At 44.3% G+C, this 17,979-nt stretch overlaps 1 protein-coding gene across 1 annotated transcript in view; it reads right to left on the reverse strand.

Annotated features, from left to right (window-relative positions):
* Positions 1-16,729: 16,729 nt before the first annotated feature.
* Dnase2b (deoxyribonuclease II beta) overlaps positions 16,730-17,979 on the reverse strand; it is a 47,328-nt gene continuing 46,078 nt past the window's right edge. Inside the window, exon 9 of the transcript XR_867221.2 lies at positions 16,730-17,688. The gene's annotated coding sequence lies outside the window, so the exon portion shown is untranslated. The remainder of the gene's footprint in view (positions 17,689-17,979) is intronic.

Below are 17,979 nucleotides of genomic sequence, written 5' to 3' on the forward strand. Positions count from 1 at the left end.
GATTCAGCTCACTTACTGCTGAGTTCAGGGTTGGTCAGAGCTATGTGAGGGATGCTGCTGTGGCTGAGCTATGTGAGGGATGCTACTGTGGCAGGGGGTGCGACAGAGACTCTGAGTCTCCACCCCCTCTTTAACACGCATGGTCTTGTTTTTATTTACTCACCTGCCAGGATTTTAAACAGGATTTACATCTAAGAAGTCTCTGCCTTTACAAAAATTTTCAGAATTTCCTTCCTAGATCTTTCAGAATCTCTGACCTAGAGAAGGGATGGACAAGAACTTCTGGGGTAACTCTTATTAAACACAATTCCTGGTCAGCTCTTGGTGTGAGATTGGCAGCATGCTACAAGAAAACTTAGTCTTCCAGTCAGTACCCAGCACGGGAGTCACACATTTATGAACCACCAGCGTTACAGAGAACATCAATATGGAACAATGCCTGGGAAAGCATGGATTGAAGTACTAGTCACCAGGGTGCCTGATGGCGCGCTCTGTGAAGTTTATAAGGTTATGTGCTAAAATAAAAAGGATTGTGTACATTCATAAGCCCTTGTTTTTATATTTTCACTTTTGTCAAGAGTGCACAGTTCAGATTTTTTTGTCCACGAGTGATATATAGTCTGTTACATGTGATTTCAGTGAAATTTTGAGGTATCTTGACTTTTCTATTAAGGAACAACGGTCTTGCTTTGGACAGCAATGCCTGTTCAGGTGACCCTGCTATGTGCAGATCTCCTGTAGTCAGTCTACTTCACCTCCAATGCAAATACATGCCAACACTGATTTCACAGAGTGACAGAGATTCTGCGGGGCCAAACCTCAGTCACACTCCATCATCTGCTAGGCTCATCTGTGTGTTTCCTTGTATCTTCTGGATTGACAGACTTGGGGCCATTTTGCAAGACTCCTCGTCTGTATCATTTAACCAGCATTGATATTTCGTTCCTTATTCTCCAAACCCCAAGTCGTATCTCACCACCTTGGTCTTCCACCAGCCTGGTCGGCTTAGTCAGAATTTATCTGAATCCCTTTTGGTAATTTTCCATCAACTGACCCTCACTCCACTCCCTCCCCCTCAGCTGCACTGTGCATGTTGAACCCACTCAGTCTCTGTCCTCCAGTGTCACGTATCTATGGTAACGGCTTTGAAAGTATTTTCCTATTCATATTTAACAAATTATTCTTTGGGACTGGGGAGAGAACACAGAAGTTAGGCTCACTGGCCACTTTCCCAGAGGACTTGGGTTCAATACCCCACACCCACCTACAAGGCAGCTCACAACTGTCTAAAACCTCATTCCTATGAGACCTGACATCTTCTTCTGACCTCTGTGAACACTGTGCCCAGGGGGTACACGGACATATGTGCAGGCAAATCACATAACATTAAAATAAAACGGAAAAGCACCGACCACTCTGCACATGTGACGGTCAGAGGTCAGGGAATCTCTCCTTCCACCAGGGATGTTCTGGGGACTGAACTGAGTTTTTCAAGCTGGACAAGCAGGAGGGTTTTTTTTTTGTTTGTTCTGTTTTTTTTTTTTTTTTTTTTTTGGGGCTAAGCCATCTTGCCAGGTGTAAAATTACATTTCAATATGTATCTAGTACCAATGAGATCATTTTTTTTTTTAAACAGGGGATAATGGCAAAGCAGGTGGCATGCAATGTATGGGAAGGGTGCTGCTGGCATTTACTTCTAAGAATGCTGCCCCCCTCTCCTGAAACCAGCTTGTGAAAGTCTAGCTCTTAGATTAGACTTTTGGAAGGAGTGGGTCAAGAGAGATGAAGATGGATGGATTCAAGTGGCACTGGTTTAAATTTCTTCTCCTTGTTTCATCAAATCGGTGCTAATTGGCTTCATTTAATTCACTCAACAAATATATCCAGTCTTCTGTTAGGTACCCAGCATTGTTCTTTGTTTTGTGAAATATAAAAAACAGCACCCGTGGTGCTGCCAGCAAGACTGGCTGACCTGGCCTGTTCCCAGCCTGGCAGACTCTCTGACCCGGAGCTCTGAAATCTCTCTACCCAGCTCAATAAGTTCCCATGGCAGGTCGTTGCCATGCCAGCTCCATGCTTCCAAATTCCCGTGGTTAGTTGAGGTGCAATTCTCGAAAACCCACACTTTGCCGCTGAACTGCCTGGTTTTGTGTGTCAACTTGACACAAGCTGGAGTTATCACAGAGAAAGGAGCTTCAATTGAGGAAATGCCTCCATGAGATCCAGCTGTGGGGCATTTTCTCAATTAGTGATCAAGGGGTGGAGGATGGGGGGATTGTGGGTGGTGTCATCCCTGGGCTGGTGGTCTTGGATTCTATAAGGAAACAAGTTGAGCAAGCCAATGGAAGCAAGCCAATAAGAAACATCCCTCCATGGCCTCTGCATCAGCTCCTATTTCCTGACCTGCTTGAGATCCAGTCCTGACTTCCTTTGGTGATGAACAGCAGTGTGGAAATGTAAGCTGAATGTAAACTCATTTCCTCCCCAACTTGCTTCTTGGTCATGATGTTTATGCAGGAATAGAAATCCTGACTAAGACAGCCATCTTACCTTTCTCTCTGGAACCCAGTTGAGTCACCCAAGTGAAGGAAAACACCACACAAACTTAGTTTAGAATCAACAGGCAACACAATCGCTGGGGGAAGCAATTAGAATGCTAGTTTGTAAGCCGTTCTAAGTTATAGTCTCTGGTAGTGGATCCCAACAGATCAGCCACCTGAACTGGCGGCCTCTGCCACCTACATTTTGGCCTCCATGCTTCTCTCTCCCATCCACAAAAGAAGTATCTTTCTCCTGCTTTCCCTCTTCCTCTCTCTGACCTGGAAGTCCTACCTACTCGCCCAGTGATTGGTTCCTTGAAATCTTTATTCATTAGGTGAAGGTTCACATGAAGTCACCGGAGTCCCAGGCAGCCCCTCTTAGGGAAGCAGAATTAGCATCAAAATACAAATAGCACTAGGGCTACCCACAATAGTTCTTTGTTTGTTTGTTTGTTTGTTTGTTTGTTTTAAGACACAGTCTTATTATTTAGCTAGCCAAGGCTGGTCTTGAACTCACTGTGTGACTCACTGAGTCATATGGTGACTGTTTATCACCATACTGAGTTTATGGCTTTTGAGGCAAGATCTTGTTATACATACATGATGGCTTCCATCTCTTTATTTCCCTGCCTCTGTCTCCAGAGTACTGGGATTGCAGGCATGCCCTGTTCTGCTTTGCAACCAGAAATTCTCTTTTGATTCCAGACAAGTTTTCACTCTATAGTCTAGGTGGGACTTTGGAGACATGGTGGTCTGACTGCCAAGCACTCTTTTCCGGCTAAAACCAGAGACACCCTGGTGTCTCCAGGGTGGAAGCTAATCAGGCAGTGCCACGGGTCAGCTCAGCAGGGAAGACCTCCCTGAGGAGTTAGGATTTTAGCGGTAATGAGCAAACAGTAGGTGTCAGGATTACTGGAGCAACAAGAAAGCCAGTTTATCTGGACAGAGCCACAAGAACGAAGACTAAACAGTGTCTTAGAGACTCTTTAAGTATCTGCAAGTTCGGTTTTTATTTTACAAGTGTATGGCATGCTTGTGTGTACACTTGTGGAGGTCAGAGGTAGAAGTCAAGTCAGGTGTTGTCCTTGATGTCATTCCGGTTCATTTTACTGAGGCCTAAGCTCTCACTTGAACCCAGAGCTTGCCAATTTGCAGATTCAGCTAACTAACTAGCCAGCTAGTTCACCATAAACTCTGCTTCCTGAGTGCTGCCATTACAGGTAGGCCCTCTGGTGTTCATATGTGCTGGGGACCAGAACTCACTCCTCCCACTTGGGGAGCAAGTACTTTACTCATGAAGCCATCTCTCCATCTTTAAGACTTGGTATTTTAAATATTGTATAGATTTGATCAAAAGTCTGAAACATTCTAGATTTTTTTTATTGGCTCCTGTGTTAAGGATAGAATTAAGGGAAGGAAAAAAATAAAGTTGTTAGCTAGAAGGTTGGATTTTTATTTTATAGAAACCTTATTTTCTATTTTGGAATACACATGCCATTGTGAGCGACTAATATATATAGAGATTTGTCATGATCAAATTTTCCTGTTAATAATGATTTATCATTGTAATACACATGGTGGTCCATGCAGGAAATAATTTTTTCAACATTTAAACAGATTTGTCACTTTTCTACCAATAGAAAATATTTATTAGACTCCTGTTTGCTTTTCTATTCCCAAATCTGGTCCTACTTTTAAAATAAAAAACTTCCTTGATATTTAATTACCCCAGAAGAAAGTGATATGCCACAAAGAGATCAAATCTATAGAAAGAGATCAACAACCCGTAGGGGTTGTCTGTCTGCTGAGAGAATAGCCTCTCCTTGAGTGTCAACTTAGGTTCACAAAAGTTCAACCTGGAAGAGCATTGGATGAGAAACAAGCAAGCAAGCAAGCAAGCAAGCAAGCAAACAAACAACAGCAATGCCCCCATAGTTTCCTTTCTCTCATAAATATGAAACCCAACTTCCAAACTGGTCCCACTCCCCAGGACAATCTTAAATGTCACCGCACTGCTGGTATTTGCCTAAGATGACTCTGAAGACAGCACACTGTGACCACACTGAATGCATCTTTTTTCTGTAACTGGTGGCTGGGATAGTGGAGGGTATTTCTTCAGAAGCTGGCGAGCAGACTGTTGCTATGCATACCGTTGGTAAGAGACTTGGTGTATTTTTAGGCTTGCAGAGAGCCTTACAGAAAGAACCCTTTCACAAATACATCCCAACTCAGGATGTGATAATGCTGAAGAGGTCCTACTGATGGGAGCTTGGGGCACCCGCCCTTCACCTCCCAGAGGTCCAATCATTGCCCGTGCTGAGGAAAGCAGGGATTCCCTGGCTCACTTTGTTCATAGCCTGCGGCTGTGAGAAGGAAAACAGCCAAGGAATGGTCTAGTGAATTATCAAATCACTCTATCCCTGGCTTCAGGGAAACTGAATCCTGGTGCCATTTTTTCACTTTTTGACCATGGATTTGGGTATGACTTTACTCCTGTTGCATATACAGAAGGATGCTGAGTCTTTTATCCTTCCCTTCTGCTCCCAAAGTTCTTTAATGGTTATTTTTACTCTACAGTTATCCAGGCTTGTCTGTTGAGCACAAATGCAATGCTCAAAGTTTGGAGGAACATCTCTGTAAGATCTAGGAAAGATTCTTTTCCGGTCTTCTTAATTATGTTTCTGAGATACCAAAAATACCTCAAACTTTTGCCCAAGCTGGCTTTACAGTCAGTGTTGCTGGCATAGACTTTTCCTAAGTTCTCCATAGCTTTTTGTGTGGCCCCTTACCCTGTGGCCTTGTAGAATTCCATTGCTCACATCATTCCTTAAAACTCTCTGTGGGGCCCTTTATCCTTCTGAGGGAACTCTGGACATCCTTCTCCCAGATCCCTTCCTTCCTCCACCTGTAGTCATATACAACAGATTTGTAAATAAAGTGATGCTTTTTGGTCTTGTTGAACCAGAAAATACTATAGCATTCCACCATTAGCGTAGTTGCTTGATTAAACACATCTACAGTGAACTTTGAAAGAATGGCTTAGAAGGAATCACAGGGCTTAGCTGTCTCCCTTTGCTTATCAGTGTGGACTGTGCTTGGAAGCCCCATTTATAGAGTAAGTGATGGTAGAGTGTGCATGCTGGAGAGCCCCAGTCTCTCCACAGTCCTTCAACCCTCACCCGTCTGTTTTCCTGGAAGGCAACAGAAGCATTGCAGGTCCCAGAATTTCCGGGTTTGCAAGACCAAGATTGCCAGCTGGTCCATTTTGTATCTTTTCCTGACCCTTGGGAGGCAGGGTCCAGGTGTGGATTGTGGGTTGAAGAGGGTGGGGGTACAGGGAAAGGCATGTGGGAATGTGGGGGTGGGGTCATCTAATCTCCGTTTTCATAAACTTAAGGATTTATTTACCTCCCTCTAGCCTATGCAGAGGATGGCGAGGCAGACTCTGGGAGTCATAGGCGCAGCAGAGCTTAGCCACAGTGTCATGAGACTAGGTTTGAGCGATTAGCTTCGGGAAAGGATTGAAAAGGCCTATGCTAAGTGCTGTTTCCTTCCGTGACAATGTTAAACACTTCAGGACATTCAGCCCGAAATGGAGACTTGCAAGCATGTTTCCCTTCCCCATGACTGGCGGGAAAGCACTCCCTCACGGGGGTGGCGTAGGGGTGCTGGTGTGTGTGTGCTCTTGTCTTTCTCACTTTTTTGGTCCATATGAAAGGCCCAGGTAGAGTTCCTTGCCTGTCTGTTTTTTTGTTTTTGTTTCTTTTTTTCTGAGAACAAGCTGAACTGTTTGCCCACCTTGGGAGTGGGGTGTGGGAGATGGGGGTGGATGGGGGGGGGGGATTCTGAGATAGGCAGGTGAGAAAAGGGAAGATTGCTTCCCTCGCCTGGCCCATAAGACAAAGTAGGGCAGACAGAACGTAACCACGGAGGCTTTCTGTAGGACTCCTAACAGCGTGGCTCAGATTTAAAGACAAAGCCATACATCAAACAGTTGAGGAAGAGGAAGGGATCCTTCATGATTTGAAGTCAGAGACCAGATTTTTGGCCATCAAAATAGACCTTAGCCACTAGGGAGGCAGCGGCTACACCCGTGGGGTGTAGTAGAAAGTTTGAATTTTCCAAACCTTTCTGCCTTTTTTTCTTTATCTTTCTGTTTACCTTTCTTACTTTGTTTATTTTCTTATTATTTTTTTTAAAGTGCCTGAAATGTACTTGGAAACTTAACTGCTGAGGACACAAATTTGAAGCCTGAGCTGGAGCTCACAGCCTAGAGGAGCATTTACATGGCGTGTGTGTGTGTGTGTGTGTGTCTATGTGTGTCTGTGTGTCTCTCTGTGTGTATATATGTGTATGTGTGTGTGTGTGTGTGTGTGTCTCTGTGTGTCTGTGTGTCTGTGTGTGTGTCTCTCTGGGTGTGTATGTGTGTATCTGTGTGTGTGTGTCTGTGTGTATGCTTGTGTGTGTCTGAGTGTGAGTGTGTGTCTGTATATGTCTGTGTATATGTGTCTGTGTGTATGTGTGTGTCTGTGTGTATGCTTATGTGTGTCTGTGTGTGAGTGTGTCTGTGTATGTCTGTGTATATGTGTCTGTGTGTATATGTGTGTCTGTGTGTATGCTTGTGTGTGTCTGAGTGTGAGTGTGTATCTGTGTATGTCTGTGTATATGTGTCTGTGTGTATGTGTGTGTATGCTTGTGTGTGTCTGTGTGTGAGTGTGTGTCTGTGTATGTCTGTGTATATGTGTCTGTGTGTATATGTTTGTGTGTCTGTGTGTATGCTTGTGTGTGTCTGTGTGTGAGTGTGTGTCTGTGTATGTCTGTGTATATGTGTCTGTGTGTATGTGTGTATCTGTGTGTGTGTGTCTGTGTGTATGCTTGTGTGTGTCTGTGTGTGAGTGTGTGTCTGTGTGTGTCTGTGTATGTTTGTGTGTATGTGTGTGTATGTTTGTGTGTGTCTGTGTGTGTGTGCTGTTATGATCTGAGGAGACTTAGGTAACTAGCCTTCAGTTTTATATTCTGTGACTGTGGGTAACACTAGCTTCTCCAGGGGTGGCATCAAATGTACAGGGAACTAAATGAGGAACCACTTACCATTTGCTTCCACAGAGAGCTACTGGAGGGTGAAAGCTTTGAGTCTATGCTGGTCTCCCATCTTGTAGTCGTTTGAACCTCATCTTAGAACCCAGCCATCTTTCTTCATTCTATGAAGGCTTGGACGCCAGGCTCTAGGTTCACACTCTGTCCAGAGATCATTATTTCCAGCACAATCTACACCTGGTAAGGCTCTTTTCCCAGATCATGAATTCTCAAAGCCCTTCTAGACCCCCCCCCCTTTGCTTCCAACCTTGACCACCTTCTCCCAGCTAACTCTCCCACTGACTTGTGTGTTGGAGTGATATTTTTGTATACCGTGTGAAGATGTGTCTCTGTCCTTCCTTCGCCCGCCTAAGGCATCTTCTGATTGGCTAATAAAAAGCCTATGGCCTATTGCAAAAGGCAGGACAGTAAAGTGGGACTTTCGGGCAGAAAGACAACTCTGGAAAAGAGTCAGGTATGGCAAATTCCCCACCCAGACTTGGAGGAAGTTGGATGTATGAAACCGAGGACTGGTAACTAACCAGCCACGTGGCACATATAGCATAGAATAAATGGGTTAATATAAGCTCAGGGCTCATAGGGGAGCAAGCCTAGCTTAAGGCCTAGGTATTTACTCATAAATATAAACCTCTGTATCATTACTCAGGAACAAGAGCGAGCATAAAAACGCCGGGCGGGTTACACTCGTGCTTTTCACCCCGTGACTTCTTCGATATCTTCTGTGTCAGCCCACGCCAACCCCTCCTCTCCACACCAGCTTCACTACCTGCCTCATCCTCTGCTGCCTTCTTAACAGAAGAACAGTTTCCTCTTCCCTTCCCTCGGCTATTCCCAGCTATAGCAGAATCCACCCCACTTCTTGTTTCTGACTTTTAGCCCCTTTTGTTGATCTGTTGCAGCCGAAGGAAGCCACTCAACCATGTCTGTTTTTAAAATATTTCTTTTTGTTGAAATTATAATCACATCGCTCCCTTCCCTTCCCTCTCTCTAGCCTTTCTTCTGTACCTTCTCTCTCTCTCTCTCTCTCTCTCTCTCTCTCTCTCTCTCAAGTTCATAGCTTCTTTGTCTTTAGTTGTTATATACATGCAGTCCTAAGTATGTAAACACAACCTGCTTGGTCTACTGTTGCTTGTATGTATGATCTCAGAGCTCACCTCAGTTCCCTGTTTCCAGCCTTACAACCTATCTGTTGTGTGTAGCTTTGTTACCCCATCTAAGCTCCAGGACCGGGCTGTGTTACCATCCCCCACCCAGCTTCCCTTGAATCCACCGATAAGACACAGATACACAGCTGTTCAATTTTAACTTGCCTTTTGATCCAATTATTGGGCGCTACTATCTCCCTCTTAGAAAAAGCATGCCCTTATGAATATTCTTATCTCTGCACCTCCCACCTGCCCTAAACTTTAGTTGCTAAGTTACATCTAGTCCCTGCTAAATGCCCCTGACCACCTGCTATAGGAATGGCCTGTATGTTTCTAGATCTCACATGGCTGGTCAACTTATCTCCATCAGAAGCATGGCCAACTCATCTCTCCTCTCTTCCCTTGCATTTGTCCCTTGCTTCCAGGGACCTGGAAGTCCTTTATGTCTCTCCGCTTGCCTACAGAGACTCAGAAGTCCCCCTTATCCCTTCCAGCAATTGGCCCATCGCTTCTTTACTAACAGAGCAAGAACCAATTGGGGAACAGGACCTTAGCATCAGAACCACCTCCATACCTATCCCTCAACACTGTCTAGATAAGCTTGCTTTCTCTCTGTCTCTGTCTCTCCCTCCTCCCTCCCCCTCCTCCTTCTCCTCCTCCTCCTTCTTCCTCTCTCTCTCTCTCTCTCTCTCTCTCTCTCTCTCTCTCTCTCTCTGTCTCTCTCTGTGCTATGCTTCCAATGCAGGGCCTTGCTCACATCAGTCCAGGTCTCTGACACCGAACTAAAACCCTTCGTCAAGGCCTTCATCATTGTTTTGACAGTTTTCCTTTCTTTGTCTTCTGAAGCGCTGCTCTGGCGTGGAGATATAGCCAGGCTCTGTGCTTTCTTCCCAGCACCGTCATCCCTAACTCACCAGCCCCATTCAAAATCTCTCATGTTTCTTTCCTAGCTGCCAGGGGTCCCAGAAGAAAATGCATGCTTCCTCTTTTCCAAGACTCGGCCTGCATGCTTGATCATCGCTGTTGCTTTCTCTTCACATTCTCTTGAACTCGGACAGACCAATCAGGTCTTCCCTCCCTGTTCATTGGCTCATTCCTTGCATTTGAAGTACTGCCCGATGACACACTAGGCCTGGGCTTCTTTGCCATTGTCCTTAACCATTGCACAACTGCAACCAACCACTTTCTGTGGCTCCCCTTCTCGATGGATTTTTACAGAGGCCTACCCATTCTCCTGGTTTCTTGTTGTTACCAACCTTGACAATATGGTGCTCGGCACAAAGTGCCCCCACCAACTTGACATACACGGGCTCATCACATTTGGATGCAAATGCACAGAGATGGGCGTGGTGCTTGTCTAAGGCTTTGGCAGTTTTGCATATGCCTTGTGCTAGGCCATTGTGGATAAGGGCGGTCTTCAGCACCTCTTATAGAGCAGTGTTGACATCCATTACACCCACAGCAGCTATGCCTTCCTTGGCCATGGTGGTGAATATTGGTGGTGCTGAAATTTGAACGCCCGAACCTCTTCCTCTGCTCAACAGGGACTGGGGACAGCTGCTCTTCCTTATTAACCTTCAGTCTCCCGTCTGTTAATCTTAGGAAGCTTAGCTCCTGTGCCTTCTCCCTGTGTGCTGTCTGGTTGTTTTCTTCACATCACTATGATAGTTTTACATCGTTATCATTATTGTTATTATTATTTTACTTTCTGCCATTACATTCTTGTTTATCATTTAAGCTCACACTAAAGTTGGATTTCTAACCAGACTCTCTTGAGGTCATTAGGGCTCATCTTTCATGACCTTCCCTTTGCCTTTGACATTGCCCACTGTTCTTGTGAAATTTTATTGTCTTCTGATAATCTCTCCTAGCTGCCCTCATGAGTCTTTGGGTGCTCTGACTCAGTTCCCATTAACATACTGTCAAACAGCGTTGGCGGGGTACCCCAAATGTCCATCTAGCTCAGCCATTTTCATTTCCCACACCCTCTCTTTAGCTGATTAAACCCATGCCATGATTTTACCTTGGATGGACAGATTAATATATTGATAATTCTTCAGCCTGGCTACGGAGTCAGGCTCTGTTAGACAATAGCTTCATGGGCAGAGTGTAGTCGTGTGGGCTTACGTGTACATCTAAACTGTGATGGGCCCACTTCTGCCCTTCCTTGGTTTTAATGTTAGAAGTCAATTATTCCCAGGGAGAAAGAAACCAACATTTCTATGGAATTCTCTCTCTTTTATTATGAGTATTAAGTGATCATCAAAAGTTACCTGTTAGCAATACAAGTACTTTCTTGTCTTGGGTTTTCCCACAAGTTCTGATGGCCAAATAACTAAAATCAGTAGGTCAGAGCCACCGTAAGTGCCAGGCTCAACACAAGTTAAAAAACTAGAGATGAAGAGTCACAGGCAGCAGAAGACCTGGGCCTTGACAGATTTCCTTCATGTCTATGGAATGGGGGAGGGGGGCTGGGGGGGGCTGGGGAGGGACCTCTCTAGATTCTTTTATGTGTGTTTCTGAAATCCTTGGAATATAACTTTGCAGGTGAAATTCGAAGCTGTCTGATCAAAGTGTCTAACCTCATCTGTTTTGTTTTAAACTTGGGGCTGGAGGAGGCAAAACAAAACCAAGAAAAACAATGAATATGCCCCGGAAATCAAATCCAACAGCGTACGTTTCTGGTCAGCAGGGGGCGCACTGTTCCTTTACTCTGGGAAGATTTTTTTCACCTAGGCAACAAGTCTTCTTTAATAATGACTACATCCTAGCAACAGGAGGAAAAAATAATGAAAAAAAAATCAATACATTTTCTCCCTCGTGGTTGCTATTTTTTAAAATAGCTATTTTTGCCAGTATAATTGAGGCGTGTTGCCATAGGACGGGATCCTTGGTTGTCTTTTTGTTGTTTCTCTGTTCTGTCCAGTCTCTTTCTGATTGGGGGTGGCAGGGGGTGGCTTGGGTGGTGGGATGGAAGGCTGTGAGGGTGTTAAAAGCTGTAATGGGGGCTGGGGCTGTGGCACAGGTCAGCATCTCCTGACATAGAAACAAAGACTCTGATTTTCGTTAAAATGGTCAAATCAGCCAGACTGGGTTGCTGTCTGTGACGACCTTTTGTTTGAGTGAATTGATTCAAGGAGACAGAAATGGGAACATGATGTTCTCAGAGGCGGCTGGAAGGATCCTGTCTAGAAGGCCGTGGGTAGCAGCGGATTGAGAACGGGAGAAAAGGGGCCCTCTCTTACCTGGATGCTACTTTGATTTTGAAGAAAACATTATACTCTGTATAATACTTTATGCATTCCGTATTTTTATAAAGAGGAAGAGATGCAATGGATTTGAAAATCAAGCCAGTATATTTCTACATAGCAGTTCATACAAGAGACCTAGCTTGGCTCATTAATATCTGGGCATGTTGGCAGTGCATATGTGTACCATGTGTTCATGCACAGCTATGTACATTTGTTTATATCTACTTAGCAAACATATATGCATATATGTAGACCCAAACCAATAATACAGAGGCACCAAAATGAAGAGAATTCTTTTTCAAAGGATTATACTTTCAGAATAATTGCTCCACTCTCTTACAGAGAACAATAATAGCTCACAGGCAGAAATATTAAAGATTAAAAAAAATTCTTTACTTCCTAGAATTCTTATTTGATTCAGAGAAATTTATGCCGTTTATTTCACAAGCACGTTTTCATCAAGAAAGAATTAGAAATTATGCCTCCAGTAAATCTTTTAATATACAGCCATTCTTATTCAATAATGTGTGTGATTGGATACCCTGTCAGGAATCTTCCCCTCACCCCACTGTGAAAATATTGTATGAACATTTTAAGAGAAAAGGAAATCTAGTTTAGCACTAAGAAACCCTACATCTTCTTCACCAAAGCCCTGAAATGGCTGACTTTTTTCCATAGTAATTTGTTTTGTTTTTCTAAAAGATAGTAGGGGTGTGTTAATTTGAAATTGACAGCAACAGTGTCATTGTCATCATCATGAACAACAACATCATCAACAACAAGAGCATCAACAGCAACACAGCAACGATGGATTTAAAGGGCACGGAGTGGGATTAGATCTTGCCTGTTAATGCAGAGATTCACAAGGCGCTAGTGAGGTCAAGCAGCAAATTCCCCTGTGGCTCGACCGTTACGCATTCCTGTTGTCAGAGATACATCACTAATTAATCCTACATAACCTTCCATCTCACAAACTGTTGCCCTTCAGATCAGAGGCACTAAAACAGTCTCCATCAAGCTCCCTGGCCTATTTCTACTTCCATATGATCTTTGGAAAATCCCTGCAGAAGGCTTATGCTTAGTTTACCTGTTTCAGGAAACCTGTTTTCAGACTAGACCCAAACTGGCATTCATTGAAAATCCTGGAGACCGGGGCTCAGCAATGGAATCCTGGCTCCCTCCTTGCCAGTCATGAGCACTGAGGCAACCCCTTGCCCTTCTCAGCCTTTATCCACTCACAGCAGAGAAGAGTCTGCTCCCTGACTTCCATCTTGTCATGACATGATCTCCTAAGTACGAAGTGCTCAGTGTAGAGCAAGACTCTCAGCACTGTAAATACTTCAGGACACGGAGCACTTTACCTTCCTGGTCACGGTAGCTCCACATGTGAAACAGCAAAGAGGAGGCAGAATTGAGGGCTAGAGGTGATTGTGAAGATGGAGGAAGGAAGAAAATGAAAAGTCCTCATGTCCCCAAAGTTACATTGTTGGATGTATTGGGTTTTCCCTCCAGACAAGATGCTACACACATCCCTGTGTGTCCTTGTACACAGTCTTGTACAAAGTCTCACGTGAGTGAGAACTACATCAGAAGTACAAATATGGTGGCCATCGGAGCAATCGATAGTGGATTAGATTGATTGCCGACAGTATCTCTAGTAAGATGAGAGTCAGGGCAGAACACTGAGCAAAACAGCTCGAGTTCAGATGGAAGAAAGGAAAACTTGGAAGATGGTGATAGGAGAGAGGAGGGAGGCAAACATTACACACATACATACACACATACACATAATACATACATCCCACACACACATCCCACACATACATACATGCCACACACACCACACATATACACATACACATACAAACACATATATGACATAACACATACACACGACATATAACAAACACACAGTTTTGTGGCCTCATCAGTTAAGGGTACTTGATGTTTTTGTAGAGGCCCTGGATCCAGTTCTCAGCGCCCACACAGCTCACAACCAACTGTAACAAACTTCAGTTCCAGAGGATCCCACTTATGCATGTGGTACACAGACATATGAACAGGCACACACACACACACACACACACACACACACACACACACACACACACATACGCGCACGCGCGCACGCGCTTGTACCTATACACATACACAAGGGACCATCTTTAAAACAACACACAAAAATACATGTATATGTGCATAACTTATGTGTGACTCATGCTTGTACATCAGAAAGAACATAAAAAAAATCCCCAATTATCTTTGGATGAGATTTTCAATATTGCAACCTGAAATAAATTTCATATTTTAAGTAGCGATGATATTAAAAGCCAGAATAATGCAACCTAAACTTGCCAACCTAACATTTTTATTTTGGAAAGTAATTTCTCTAAGATGCTTTATGTAGTACTTTGCCCTTCTTAAACAGAATGTTCTGAGCACAAGTTGACCTTTTCTTCATAGCTCACTTTAGACATCCATCATCTTGCTGTGTGATAGTCCAGCCGTGCCCTCAGGAGTGTCTGGGGTGCACACGCAGGGCTGCAGGCCAAAGCTAAATGGCTCCAGACAGCAGCACTTAAGAGCTTTGTGTTTCCACCTGTCATTCCCCTGCCTCTGTTAGTGTGTCCCGACTGCTTCGTTCTTTGTGTTTCCACCTGTCATTCCCCTGCCTCTGTCAGTGTGCCCCGACTTCTTCGTTTTGTGTATACCTGTGGAACGAGTGATGCCAACCACCCCCAAGGTACAAAGACTCAGGAACAGCCAGTCCTGTTTGGTGGGTTCTCCCACCCCCAGGTATGACCCAAAAGTGACCCAAAAGAACTCAGGCACTTCCTGCCCACCTGGACCAGGAAGGGACTGAAATTTAGTTACAAGCCTGACTTCCTGGACATGGGGAAAACCCAGCGAGTCATACAGCATGGACCAGCCTGTCCCTGGTTCCCAGACCTCCTCCTCCTCCTCAAAGACGCGTAAAGCTGAGTCACCAGGAAGCTCTGATTAAGTCCTGATCTACAGATGGTCCTGAGCTCTGGGCACTGCTCTCCGTGACTCACCAAGTTCACTGCTTCGCTCCTGTTGCTTTTCTGTCTTTTGAGTGGGATTAATTTTGTCCCTACCCAAATTGGCTATTTCCCGAGCTACTTTTCCTGGTCTCCAGGAACCAGCTATCCTAGAGACAGAGTATGCCATAGTTAGAATTTGTTGTTTATTTCCCACACATGAAGGTACTACTTCCCTGGGCTGCAGAGCCGCCTGCTCACATGGTCGTGGGCACTCCCAAGGGCAGAGGCAGGGCCAGGTGTAACATGTGTCCAACAGCCAGGGCTGCAGGCCAGCAACCATGAAAACAGCAGGGCTGGTTTGACTTTGTACCCAGAGTCCCAGCTTATGCTCTGAGGTCTTGCACAGACAGGATAGACCTGGTTCTCAAGGATTCAGGATTCTCAACACCAGAAAATGATGGCTTTGGCTTTGGAAGACACGGTGAGAATGTACTCTGTCTGAGCACAGCCCCCCAACCCTCTTAATGTATCTGTCAGAAGTCCAGGTGCACAGAGTTGTGTGCCAGGCACCGAAATACAGATTGAATCACCTTTTCAGAAACAAGTGGGCTGCGTTCACAGACATCAGCAGGAGCCTCCAGTGGCTTCTTCAGCAATCAGTTGCCACTAAATTACCAACAGCAGATGCTGCAATACAATCTTTATATAGAAAGTCCTTACTCACTAAGTGTGTAATGGTTGTTAAGTCATCAATAATGAGATCCCAGAGGCTGTGAGAGTCGAAACAGCTTCCTGTCTCTCCCTCCCTGGACCAATGCTCTCTCTTGGGTTTTACCAAGTAAGCTTTGTAGGGGCAGCTGTCTTGGATGGTAGGTACACACTCAGGTAAGGGAGTAAGAAATAAAGTAAGTAAAAAAAAACTTGCTACATTTAATTTAAAAGGTGATGCTATCCTTTGTATAAATACACTGAAATGTATAGTAAAATTCATGATAGGATGTGTATAAGTGTATTAACATCAACTTTTCAGATGAAAGAAGCAGTAGGTTTTAAAGTAACTAAGTGTTTAGAGGTATGATTTATAGACAGCCAAGTCTTAACATTTGAGAATATAGTTTAATAAATTTTCTAAACGTATATGTGTTTGTAACCACTACCAAATAAAGGGCCAAATATTTGCATATCTACCAAAACTTGCTTCACGTCTCCTTTAGCCTGTCACATTTCCCTTAGCCTGTCACATTTCCCGTAACCCCTGCTGACTACTGATTTGCTTTTTCATGTTACTTTGAATTTTCCCCGTTGCTTAGATGAAATTATGATCTTCTATAGTGAGGATTTCCTAAAGAAATAAATGACCATATGTTTGTTTTCTTGTTGTTGTTGTTTTGTTTTGTTTTAATGTAAAGCTATGTTAGAAACACAGGTGAGGGGACTGGAGAGATTGCTCAGAAGTTCAAAGCCCATGCTGTTCTTCAGGAGGCCTTCGGGTCAGTTCCCAGTGCTCACGTTAGGCCACTCACAGCTAGCTGATATTCTAGCTCCAGGGGATCTGATGCCCTCCTCTGGCCTCTGAGGGAACCTTTATGAACATGTGCACATAAGCACACACTCACACATCTGCATGCACACACACACACACACACACACACACACACACACACGCCAAAATAAAAATGAGTCTTCAAAAATACAGATGGGCTTTTTATTTTCTTGATTTGCTCTGACTCTCAACCCTGTCCGTCCCAAACACATACTCCAGCCATGTGGCTGACCAGCCTTGACCCTTAGACCAGCCTTGTCTCCGAAGGTCAAAGCTCCCACCTTCTTCATGAGTCAGTGGCCTCTAAAGATTATCCTAACCATCTTGCAAACTGAAAATGGAGACATAGATCAACTTTTAGATTGTATATAAACACACCATTAGGGTATTGGTGCCAATTTAAGATAAGTATTGAGTCACTCCTCTTCCTTCGAGTCTGTCTCAAACACCTTCTCATCCTACAGCCAACAGTTGGGCAGAATGAAAGCTTCAGCAGAAACCCAAATGCATCGAAGCGTTTGCCTTCTGCGGAGAGTTCTGTAGCACAGGATAGGAAGAGAACGTTGCCGAATGAGATAGGGTCTTCAAGTTAGCTCAGGATGCTGGAGACTCAGCACATCAGGAGCTTCCCTACCTGCAAAGGTTAAGATGATCCGAGGCTTGGTAGTGGGTACACAAAGTCCTTCTAGCCGAGCCAAAACAAACTGTCAGATATTTGTTGAATATCACCTGCCTACCTAACATCTAAGATACAAAGTCCGTCTTTGTACTCAAACCCTGTGTGTGCCTGAGATGGTGTAGCTTAGCAACCCCAGTCAGAACACACACTCTGATCCAGCAAACGTTTCCCACTGAAGAGAAGGATTTCATACGCTCTGAGTACCTGTTTCCAGACGTTACGTGTATTGTTTTTCCTTAATTGTCTTCATTTTGTGAACAAGAAGTCAAGTCCTTGAGGAGTCAAGTAAAGCCCATGTAGGTAGGCACTGGCAAACCTGGAACTGAAGGCTCCCATGCTGTCATGGTGTCATGCCTGTTTGCTCTGCAAATAATTGCAGCCTTGTCCTTTAGTCAGTCGGGTGTTAATGCCATGGTAGGACTGTGGGGCTGAAGGCATTTGAAAAGAGTTTTTTATGAATGTTTGTAAGATTTAACAAAATCTTCTATACTTGTTTCTTCCAGCGTGAGATAAAGTAGAACTGGCTGAGTTTTCTTTACTTGTTATTGAGAAATCACCATCAGTATGGAAAGGGGGAGGGGTCAAATTGTATGTCCAACGCCTCCCTGCTATTTAAGGCAATCTGTTAGATGGATGTTTGTAAGATTGGCTCCCTGAACCTCTGCATTAATATGATTAATTAGTACACTTCGTAGTGATGGTTTTCCTGGCAGTTGAAA

The sequence above is a fragment of the Mus musculus genome, chromosome 3, assembly GCF_000001635.26.
Source record: "Mus musculus strain C57BL/6J chromosome 3, GRCm38.p6 C57BL/6J".
Classification (NCBI taxonomy): Eukaryota; Metazoa; Chordata; class Mammalia; order Rodentia; family Muridae; genus Mus; species Mus musculus.